Source organism: Gossypium arboreum, chromosome 10 (assembly GCF_025698485.1).
Source record: "Gossypium arboreum isolate Shixiya-1 chromosome 10, ASM2569848v2, whole genome shotgun sequence".
Lineage (NCBI taxonomy): Eukaryota > Viridiplantae > Streptophyta > Magnoliopsida > Malvales > Malvaceae > Gossypium > Gossypium arboreum.
In genome coordinates this window covers 45489410-45501253 of record NC_069079.1, presented here as the reverse complement: position 1 = coordinate 45501253, position 11844 = coordinate 45489410, and the positions used below count along the sequence as shown (strand labels likewise).

At 33.8% G+C, this 11844-nt stretch overlaps 1 pseudogene; it reads left to right on the top strand.

The window, feature by feature from the left end:
* Positions 1–4777: 4777 nt before the first annotated feature.
* Positions 4778–6151, top strand: LOC108488575 (dnaJ protein homolog; annotated as a pseudogene).
* The last annotated feature ends 5693 nt before the right edge of the window (positions 6152–11844 follow it).

The following is an 11844-nucleotide window of genomic DNA, read 5'->3' as shown; positions in this document are numbered from 1 at the left end:
TTCCTGCAGATTACCTGAAAAAAATAGGCTTCTTTCTGAGGTGGAATGATCTGGGACCATACATCTTTTGCTGTACCACAATCTCCGATAGCATAAAGTACATCCTCTAGTTCATGGCCACAAATCGAACATCTTGCATCGCTACCAACTCCACGCCTTATCTGTTTCACTTGAGTAAGCAACCATTGTTTGAGAGCCAACCAAAGGAATACTTGCACCCTTTGAGGACCTTAAACCTTCCATGGAAGCTTCCAAGCTTACTCCCTAGGATTTCACGAACTCTTCTTAATCATCCGATAAACGCTCTTAACAAAGAGGTAACCTAAAGAGGTTCCCATCCAAGCAACCTTGTTAGAACCCGCTGAGGGGTGTGGAGGTAGGATACTAGTAATACGTCTAATAATATCTTTCGATAACCAAACCTGAAGAGCTTCAGATTCCACATTCCTTCTTCTACAAACATCTCATTTTTAGGAAACAATCCATAAAAATGTTAGTCCTTGCTGGAATTAGTTTGATCAAGGGACCAATCTCTGGAATCCAACTATCCCTCCAACACCTAATAGTGTTACCATCCCCAATTGACCAAAAAATATTTTCTCGAAGCAAAGACCATACCTTAGATAAAACTCACTAGAGGAAAGAACAATTACTACGAGAGATACTAAAGGGTAAACCATCATTCACCATGTACTTCGAACGCAATACATGAACCTATAGAACCTTCGAATTTACCAAAATATTTAACCCCAACTTTAAAAAAAATGAAGTGTTCTAATCTTTTAGCTGTCGAATCCCAAGGCCTCCACAAACCTTTGGCTGACATAACAATTGTGAATTGACAAGAGCCATCTTTTTGCTACCTACAACCGATCCCCATATAAACTGTTTAATAATACTCTCAATTTTATCACATATTCCTAGCGGAATCTTCAAGGATTGCATAAAATAGCTAGGAATTATGAGAAAGACCGATTGGGCTAAAGTAATCCTGTTAGCTAGAGACAACTTCCTCGCATCCCACCTTTGCAACCCAGATTTAACTTTTTCCACCACAAACCTCAAAGAGCTAATAGTTACCTTTTTGTAGAAAATAGGGACTTCCAAGTACGAACCTAAATTATGGACTTTGCGAAAGCCAAGCATATCACAAGGATGCTCTACCAAGCCTTCGTTCACCTCTTTGGAGAAGAAAATATTTGTCTTGTGAGTATTTACCCGATGGCCAAAATAACCACGGAATGTATCCAGCAAGTCCTTAATTAAACTAGTCTGACTCAAATCAGCTTTTCCAAAGATAACAATATCATCAACAAAAAATAAATGAGAAAGCATCAGTCCTGACCTGGATAAATGAATGGGAGACTACTGACCGAAATTTATAGATGGACAAATGCTTTAAACTAACCATTCCATGCAAAGTACAAACAGGTAAGGTGGCAAAGGACACCCCTACCTGATGCCTTTAATAGGACTAAACTTTTGAGTAGGCACCCCATTTCACATAATATGCATAGTTGAACTCGTGATATTCGACATAATGACATTCTAGAGGTAATATGGAATGCTTGCCACTTGGAGAGATGTGTCTATAAATTCCCATCTCATCTTATCATAGGCCTTCTCAAAATCTATCTTGATGTCTATCCATTTTTTGTGTTTGCTTCTCATAGAGTGGATAAATTCTTGGGCCACTATGATATTGTTTGTGATGTTTCTTCGGGCAATAAAACTTATTTTTTCTAGACCAATGATTCTAGGAAAAACCACTTTAAATCTATTCATAATAATATTCATGAACCACTTATAAAGAACTGAACACAAATTTATTTGGCGAAACTATGCAAAGCTCTCAGAATTCTGAACCTTAGGTATAAGAACAAGAAATGTGTTATTAAGATCCCTATCTATGAACTGACCATAAATTTTTTTTTGAACCATTCATAAATAGCACCACCAATTAGCTCACACTAACTTTGAAAAAAGAGTGCATGGTAACCATCACTACCAGACGCTTTTAATGGATCCATGCTATACATAGCAGCCTTTATCTCTTCATTCAAAATCGTTCTTCTCAAGAAAACCTCATCATTAGGATCAAGTTTAGGAAAAGAGCTAGCGAGTAAGGCTATCATGCGATCCGAAAGCTCACCATACAATTTCTAGAGTAACTTAACTACCTCAGCTGATTAAGTATGAAAATATTATTAAATAATATTTACGAGTTAAATATATTATAATAGCAAATTGTGATTTAATAGATTTCATTAATTGTTCAGTTAATCAAGATACAAGTGGTGCATACTGAAAGTTAGTGGTTTTGGAAAATGAGGTATCGGTATCTCATTTCTATAAGTTGAGATCGTAAATATTGTTGTATAAGTGGATTGAAGTTTGGTTTGGTAATATTGATGATTTGATAATTAATTAAGGAAAAGGACTAAATAAAAAAAGCGTAAAAGTTAATCGATATTAATTGTTATTAGTTAAATGGCTTAATAAATGAATTATTAAGGATTTTTAGGCAATTTAACTTTTATATTAAAATTTTATTTTTAAAGGTTAAATATAACATCCTATTTTTAGTCAAATCGAATAGTGATTTTGAGACCATAAATTCGAGATCGTAAAATTATTTTAATATTATTTTAAGTGTTTACGATATCATAATATGTATATTTTAATATTATTTTAAGTGTTTATTTTAAGTGTTTACAACATGAGAATATGTATGTGTGAAAGTTTCGTGAAGAAATTTTATTGTTTGAATAGTTAATTTGATAAAAAGACTAAATCGCGTAAAGCGTAAAACTTGAGTTCTAATAGCTAAAGGTGTCTAATAGCTATAGAATCTTAAAGTAAAGGTCCTTATGTGGTAATTAATCCATTTATGGGATAGTGGATGATAATGGCATGGAATTATCAAAATTTTGAATTAGTAATAAGGTTAAAAAGGTAAATGAGTAATTAAGTTATAATTTAACAAAAACATGAAATTTGATTCATTCATCTTCATTAGCTGAATTTATCCAGAATAAATAGATATTTTTGAAGCTAGGGTTCGACCAAGCTCATTTGTGCAATTGGTGAGTGATTTTTGTCTCATTTTTAATGATTTCTACGTTTTTGAGATCGTTGCAGCTTAATCTAGCTAGCCCAAAAACTATTTTGCAAAACTGTTAAAGGTTTAAGGTTTTTCCATTGATGAATGTTGAGGTATTTTGATGTTTAATAGTAGAAAATGCATGCTTGTTGTTAGATAAAACAACATTTGTGAAGTAATTTTTGACAAAAATGTCAAAAAGGGATTAAATTGAGAAAATGTAAAATGTAGTGGTTAAAAGTGTGGATAAATTAAAAATATGAGCTGCTAGTAACATGTATTAAATTTGGCTAAGCATGGGCTTGTACTAAATTGCATGAATTTTCAATTTTATGAATAAAGGACTAAATTATGAAAAATGTGAAACTTTAGGGGCAAATGTGTAAAATAGCCCTAATGTATATTTTGGATTGAATTGAATAAATAGTTGATTAAATGAGTTAATTTTAATATATTTAGATCAAGAAAATAGAATTCGGATTAGGATTGGGGAAAAATGAAAGTTATCGACTAATCGACTCGATTCACCGTTCTAATATCTGAGGTAAGTTCATATGTAATAAGCATTGTTATAATTATGTTTTTAATGCTTTAATATTGCATAAATTGTATATACGAGACTACAGTCATGTTCAATGACAAATCAGCTATAAGTGGCACTTAGTGTGTGATTCAACATAGTTTCGACTATATGTGGCACTTAGTGTGCAATTCGACATAGCTTCAGCTATATATGGAACTTAGTGTGGAAGATCGAGATAGCTTAGACTATATATGGCACTTAGTGTGCGATTTGAGATAGATTCGGCTATGTATGGCACTTAGTGTGCGAGATATCGAGTACTCAACGGTATTCCAAATATGTATGAGCTTGTTATGGATTGGTACAGGTATGTACATGAAGAGTATAAGCTATGAATCGAAGAAGTTACGAAGTTTGCATATAAGCGTATGAATAAGCATATGAAAGGTTTGTTAGTAAACATGAATTTCATGTTATATATTTAAATAGATGGTGTATTTGTGATTAGTTAAGTTTATATTATTCGAGCTTACTAAGCTATAAAGCTTACTTTGTTTATTTTCCATGCCTTATAGTGATTTCAAATCTAGCTCAGAGTCGGGGATCATAGGAGACTACGTCACACTATCCAACCATCACTTTGGTATTTTTGAACTTATGGTTTAGTCATATGGCATGTATAGGATATTGGTAATGTTGGATATGTTTTGGTAGTGAGTTTTGCCATTTGAGATGGCTTGTGAATGGTTATATTTTGGTTTGTATATATTTATAGTTGTGAGACTTGGCTTAATTTGGCTTGTTTGATGATGTATATATAAGTGTGCTTATGGCTTATAATATGAGATTTGTGGAATTAGTATCATGCTTATGAATTGGTACAAAATGATGTGTGTTTGGTAAATGTTTAGCTAGTTAATTGGCATATGTGTTTAGGTATGTTTTGAATAAGCAAAACCTAAGTTATAAGCATGTTGGTTAATAATGTTGGAAATGGTATGAAATTATCTTGGTTGTGGCTAAAATATATGTTCAACTATGCTATATTGTGGTGCCATTTGGGTTGCTTAGGTACATGAAGTTATGGGTGGCAAATTGCCTAGGTAAATAGCCTATTTTTGTCCACACGAGTGTGTGTCTCAGCCACGCCATTTTGATTTATTCTTTTCTTCTTTTCCTGGTTCAGAGCTTTCTGTTGTGTTATTGTTCTCTCTCTCCCCCGAAATAAAGTGAATAAGAAAGTTGTTTTGATACACTAGACTGCTAAAAACAAAAAAAACAAAAAAAGATAAAAAAAGATGTTTGGAAGAGCACCCAAGAAGAGTGATAATACAAGGTACTATGAGATTCTAGGTGTTTCCAAGAATGCTTCCCACGATGATTTAAAGAAAGCTTATAAAAAAGCCGCCATTAAAAACCATCCAGACAAAGGTGGTGATCCTAAAAAGTTTAAAGAGTTAGCTCAAGCTTATGAGGTTTTGAGTGATCCTGAGAAACGTGAGATATATGATCAGTACGGTGAGGATGCTCTCAAGGAAGGAATGGGTGGTGGAGCCGCGGCTCATGACCCCTTTGATATATTTTCATCCTTCTTCGGTGGTAGTCCCTTTGGAGGTGCTAGCAGTCGAGGAAGGAGACAGAGACGGGGAGAGGATGTAGTTCATCCCCTGAAGGTGTCTCTGGAGGATCTTTACCTTGGGACCTCAAAGAAGCTTTCACTTTCCCGCAATGTGATATGCTCCAAGTGCAGTGGCAAGGGTTCGAAATCTGGAGCTTCAATGCAATGCCCAGTTGCTGTGGTTACGGTATAAAGATTTCATCCAGCACCTTGGTCCTTCCATGATTCAACAAATGCAACATCCTTGCAATGAATGCAAGGGTACGGGTGAGACGATAAATGACAAGGACCGCCCTCGGTGTAAAGGTGAGAAGGTTGTTCGGAGAAGAAAATCTGGAAGTCATTGTAGAAAAGGGTATGTAGAACAGACGAAGATTACGTTCCCAGCGAAGTCGATGAGGCTCCGATACCATTACAGGGACATAGTCTTTGTCCTTCAGCAGAAAGACCATCCAAAATTCAAGAGAAAGGAGAAGACCTGTTTGTGGAACATACATTGGCTCTAGCGAAGCTTTGTGTGGCTTCGGTTTGTGGTTACCCATCTTGATGGTCGACAACTTCTAATCAAGTCGATTCTGGAGAGATTGTTAAGCTGATTCATTTAAGGCAATCAATGATGAGGATGCCCCGCATGCAGGTCATTCATCAAGGGCAAAATGTACATTCACTTTACCGTTGAATTCACGATTCATTGAACCTCGATCGATTAAGGCACTTGAGGCTATTCTCGCCAAAACCAACATCTCATTTGGTGATATGGAGCTAGATGAGTGTGAGGAGACCACGCTACGATGTGAACATTGAAGAGGAGATGAGGAGGAAGCAGCAGGTAGCTCGGGAAGCCTATGATGAAGATGAGGATACGCATGGTGGTGCCCAGAGAGTGCAATGTGCTCAACAAGAATGAATTGAGCCGAGTTTGAGTAGTATTCGTATTCCTAGGTTTATGGAAGCTGATCTTCACAATAACATAACTGGATCTGTATGGTTTTTTGCAAGTCTGCTCTGTTGCAGTCCGGAAGTGTTCTTTGTTTACCAGACAATTTTTATAGAAAATGTCGATTTCTCTGTAGGCTATTTATTTATTTTCAAAAAAAAAAGTGTGTGTCTCAGCTATGTGTGACACACGGTCTTGTTACACGGCTATGTGTCCCCTGGTGTTGAAATTGAAATGAAGTCAGTATACTCCACACTGTCTCACACACATACATGTGATCGGCCGTGTGGTGCAAGTCGGTATGCGCCCTAATTTGCACACTGCCTAGCACACGGGCGTGTGACTTGGCGATGTTGCATAAGTCAGTATACCCTACAGGTTTGTCACGGCCTAACACACGGCCTGGCGGTGGATCTCTCTCTCATTTAATAAAAGTCTGAAATCTTGGATTACTAAATGGTGGGATACTAGGCAATCCGAAACTTTTTTGAATGATATTCAAGAAAAGAGTTTTCTAGAAGGGCACAGGAGCTAGACACAGGGGCATGTGGTTGGCCGTGTGACCCAAGTCAGTAACCTCACTTGTTTGGACATGGGGTAAAATGTAATGACCCAAATTTTAAGGTCATAAAAAAAGTGAATTATAGGGTCTTCAATTCTGAAAATGAGATTCGTAAATATTTATTAGAAATATTTACGAAGTTAAGTGAGAGGTTAATTAGATTTTAATTAAATAAATTTAGCATAATTAAGGTTAATTTAGTGAAAGGGCTAGATTGAATAAAGTGTGAAAGTCTAATTACAAACTATAAAAAAGTTAAGGGACTAAATTAGTAATTAAACCATAAGGTGACAAGTGTGTGGTAATAGTGAAATACACGTGGAATTAGTATTAAACATATATATATGTAATTATTAAGTATTTACTTATAATATAAGTAAATTATATTATATTATTATTATATATTAATTTAATAAAGAATGAATAAAAGAAATAAAAACAAAGAAAAAGAAAAAGAAAGGCACAAATGAGCAGGGAAAGAAAGAAGGAAAAAGGGAAAGAAAAAGAAAAGGGAAAATTAGGGTTTTAAGATTTCAAGCTTGATTGGTAAGTCAATTTGATCCCTTTTTCTTGTAATTTTTGATGTTTTTGGAATCTTGGAACAAAGCCCTACTTGAATTATGTTAAAATTTAGAAAGTTAGTGAATTTTTAGATGTTGATTAAGTTGAATTATTGAATAAATTATGAGATAAAATGATAGAAATTCAAGTTAGAAGTGGGAGAAGGATTAAATTGTAAAAGAGATATAAGTTTTGAAATAGTAGGGATTGAATAGAGAGAATTCTATAATTAATATTTTATGATGTAAAATTTAAGAGTTGAATAGTCTAAAGTGATAATTGAATGAAGATATAGGATTTATTTTGAAGAAAAAGAATGGTATGGTGGAAGGACTAAATTGGAATTTATGTAAAAGCTATAAGGAAATAGAAGAGTGTGTTATTAAATAACATACGTTGATAATTTTAAATGTTAAATTTTATGTAGCCAACGTAACACCGGAAACGTCATCGAAAAAGGGGAAGGAGAGTAGACGAGGATATTGAGTAACCTCGAGAATTACGGTTTGTATTTCTATAAACTATGCTTAATAATTTAATAATTGTAATTGTTATTTTTAAATGGTTGGTATGTATGATAAATGATGTGATAGAAATTGTTACTATTTTTGTTCCAAAATGAAATGATTCAAATACCCTATTAACAGTGTCAGGCTAAGTCGGATATAGTTGGCATGCCATAAGATTGGAAGTGTTCAGGGATATTCTGACTGTGCGTCGATGAGACAATATATGTGTCGACTACTGTTACTATTTCGAATTCGTTCCAAAGAGGTACTCAGACCATTTATTCATTATTACTATTATCATATCACATTACCCTTACGGTGTATTCTAGCTTCGACCGATGAAATACTGTATGATATCCCGGTGTGTGGGTTGGATCCGTGTATCCATCTAGGTCCGAGTTATATTCATAGGGGTAAATGAAAGTACTAAAGACCGACTGCTATTGATTATGTGATTGTGACTGTTATATGATTGTTGAAAGATATCGAATGATATGAAATGTATATAAAAAAATTGTTTAATTACATTTAAGAGCTATAAGTTAAAGGTAAGTGATTAAACTATTAAGATTATGAAAGTAAAAGTTATGAATTACAATACTTATATATGGCTTATTATTGTTTTAAGCATTAGTTTATAGAAATACCATTGAGTGTATACTCAGCGTACGGTTTGTGTCTGTGCGCAGGTTAGGTACAAAGTCGATATCGTTTCAGCATCCAAGCCAACTCCCTTACTCAAACACTTGGTGATGTATCTTATCTTGAGAAATGGCATGTACTTAGGTTGTTTTGATGTTAACTTTTTTATAAGTGAAATTAGTGAAAAATGATAGTAGATAGTTAATGGATGTAATGTATGTGTTATAATATAGTCCTTTTTGAATTGAATTGAATGGTATTTAAGTGTCAATTTTGAAGTAGTTTGTTTAAGGGTTATTAAATATAAGAGTTAGTCTATAGTATGATGGTTTAATGAGTATTAAGTGTGTTTATCATAGTTTGGATTGATTGAAAGATTGTATTTAAGTTTTTTATTATTTAAGGTTTGCAGGGTTGTTAAATTTAAACTATAAGGTTCATTTTGAGTCCACACGGCTTAAACACGGGCATGTTGATAGGCCGTGTGTCCCCTGTATCCTTAAATGTGAAGTCAAGATAGCACACGGACAAAAGACACGGTCGTGTGTCTTGGTCGTGTGAAGGACACGAGTTTTAAGTACGGTCGTGTGTCAAAATAGTGTGAAAATGGCTTAAAAGTGGTAAAAAATTAGTCTTCCACATGGCCTAGCCACATGGGCGTGTGCCCAGGCCGTGTGCCCCTCTGATGTATTAGAAATTGCAAGTCAGATCTGCCCACGGGCTGGCCACACGGCCATGGGAGCCCCACGGGCTGGCTATACGGTCATGTCCCAAGCCATACGGGCATGTGCCCTTATCTTTAAGGAAAAATTTCCAAAGTTGCCAGTTTAGTCCCGAATCACTTCTAAAGAATATATTGGGCCCTGTAGGCCCATATTAGGGACTTTATGGTGAAATTTGAAAGGTTTTGATTTTGAATGCAAATTTATGGCTCGGTTTTGTATAAATGCTAGTGTATAAGTCCGGTAATGCCTCGTAACCCTATTCCGGTGACTAGTTAGGGTTAGGGTGTTACATAAAACACGAGCTGGGATACGGCCATGTGCTCCCATTTTGAATGTTCACACGGCCTATGACACTGGCGTGTGTCCCCTGTTTTGAGAAAAAAATTACTAGGTGTTGAAAAATTTTCCGAGTATTTGGTTCAGTCCCGAACCATTATCAATGGATGTTTAAGGCCTCTTAGGCTCATTTAAGGGACTTTATGATTGATTATGATTATGTTGTATCTGAATTGATAATTGTATATGAAATGTATGCTTAAAAGTGTTGTAAGTCTGGTAATGCTCTGTACCTTATTCTGGCATTGAATACGGGTGATGGGTGTTACATTAAAATATTAAAATATCATCGTCATCATCTTCATTTTGGTTTCCTTCACTGAAACAAAAACATAAAGACTCCATTATTGAAGCTAAGGTTTGACCAGACTTGGGTGCTTGCATATAAGTCCTTCGGTGATTCGTTTTCATAAATTTTATGGTTTTGAGATCGTTACAACTAGGTCCAACTAATTCATATCTTTGTTTTCAAAACTGTTAAAGATTTCTAAAGTTTCCAATGATGAAAATTGAATTTTTTTTTATGTTTGATAGATTGATTATAAGCTTATATATGTTTGAAGACAAAATTGTTAAGTAAATTTTGTTAGTTTTGTGTATAAGGACCGAATTGTAAAAATGTAAAATTTTTCATGAAACTTTTGAAAATTATGTTTCTAGAGGGCTGTGAAGTGATGAAATTGTAATGGGATTGAACATCAAAGCTTGATTTTGAAAGATATAATAGTTTCGGCTTTAGGGACTAAATTGAATAAAATGTAAAACTTTAGGGAAATTGTGCAAAATGAATAAAAGATATTATATTCATGAATCTAGATAGTTTAAAGTTTTAAAAGTTGATAATGTGAAATGAATTATTATATAGATCAAGGATTGAATCATATGGAGGAAAATCGAGAAAAATGAAAAAAATTACAAAATTGTCCCTACGAACAAATTTGCTTGCTGGTTGTATTAGCTAAGTTCATAGTGTTTTAAAAATGTGTTTATATATATTATTTGCTGTTGAATCTTAATAATATAGATTGTTAATGTTGTGAGATGAATGAAATGTTATAATCAAATGCTAAGGTGAGTAAGGATTAATTGAGAATTATTAAATACTCAGAAGTATGATTTATATATATTTCTGAATGAACATGAATTGTTACAGCATGTGTAGTGATAACATGAAAGTACCTCTAATTAAATGTTACGAATCCCGCTTTAATGCTTGTTTGAACGTAGTAAACAATTAGGATATAGCTGGCATACCAATAGGGTTAGAATGCACGCTTGTACTTGTTTGCACTTTGGTGCCTCTATTTGCATTCCAGTGCCTCTTTTTACACTTCGGTGTCTCTATTTGCACTCTGGTACGATGCCTCTGTATAGCATTACGATACTCTCTGGTGTAGTGTAGTTACTTGAGTATCCAAATTATCTTACTATAGTTCATCAGGCTATCTGTTTAAAAGAAAATATATAGATTGACTTCATAAATCTTTTGGAAATGATATGTTTATACAACTATTGAAATGCTAACTAATGAAATTAAATAAATGATGAGTAAGTGTTTAAAAGTTGTTTTGAAACAATATCAAAATGACGAGAAGGTTTATAGTTTATATATATGAAACGTTCACATTGTAAATGTGATAAGTGGTGATAGGCTATATGTTTAAAAAGAAATGGTATTTGATTGTTAATATAAAATGACATGATCAATTGGTTAATATGTTTCATATGTTGGATCTTTCCTATTGAATCATACAGAAATATGTCATACTAAATGATTGAAATATTATACGATTGATACATGAAATGCTCACCTTGTTGTTGTAAATGTCTTGATAGGAAATTGAATTAGATTAGTTATATTTGTTTACTTAATTGTAAATTTAGGTAAGAGTTTTGTTTAAGTATCTATGAACTTATTAAGCTATTATAGCTTACTTTTTTTCATTTCCTATTTTCTGTAGTTGATGTTTTACAGAACTAGGTAGTTGGATCCACTTCAAGGCTCACACAATCAAACTCTAGTTTCCATAGATCTTGAAATCATGATATGTTGGTATTGTGGCATGTATATAGGTTATTTTGGGTTTATGGTTTAAGTGTATAAGATGATGTTTTAAAGTGTTGTAATGGTTATGATGTATGGTTGAATTTAAGGACTGATATGCATGCTTGACATTAATGAATGGTATTTATTATGTTTAGTTGATGTCAACATAGCCTTAAATCATGAAAGTTTATGAAAAGGTAATGTTTGGATGTCAAGTTAAATTATACTTGATAATAAGTAATGGTGTTGCATGAACCTATTTGGTCATATTGGTTTTAGAA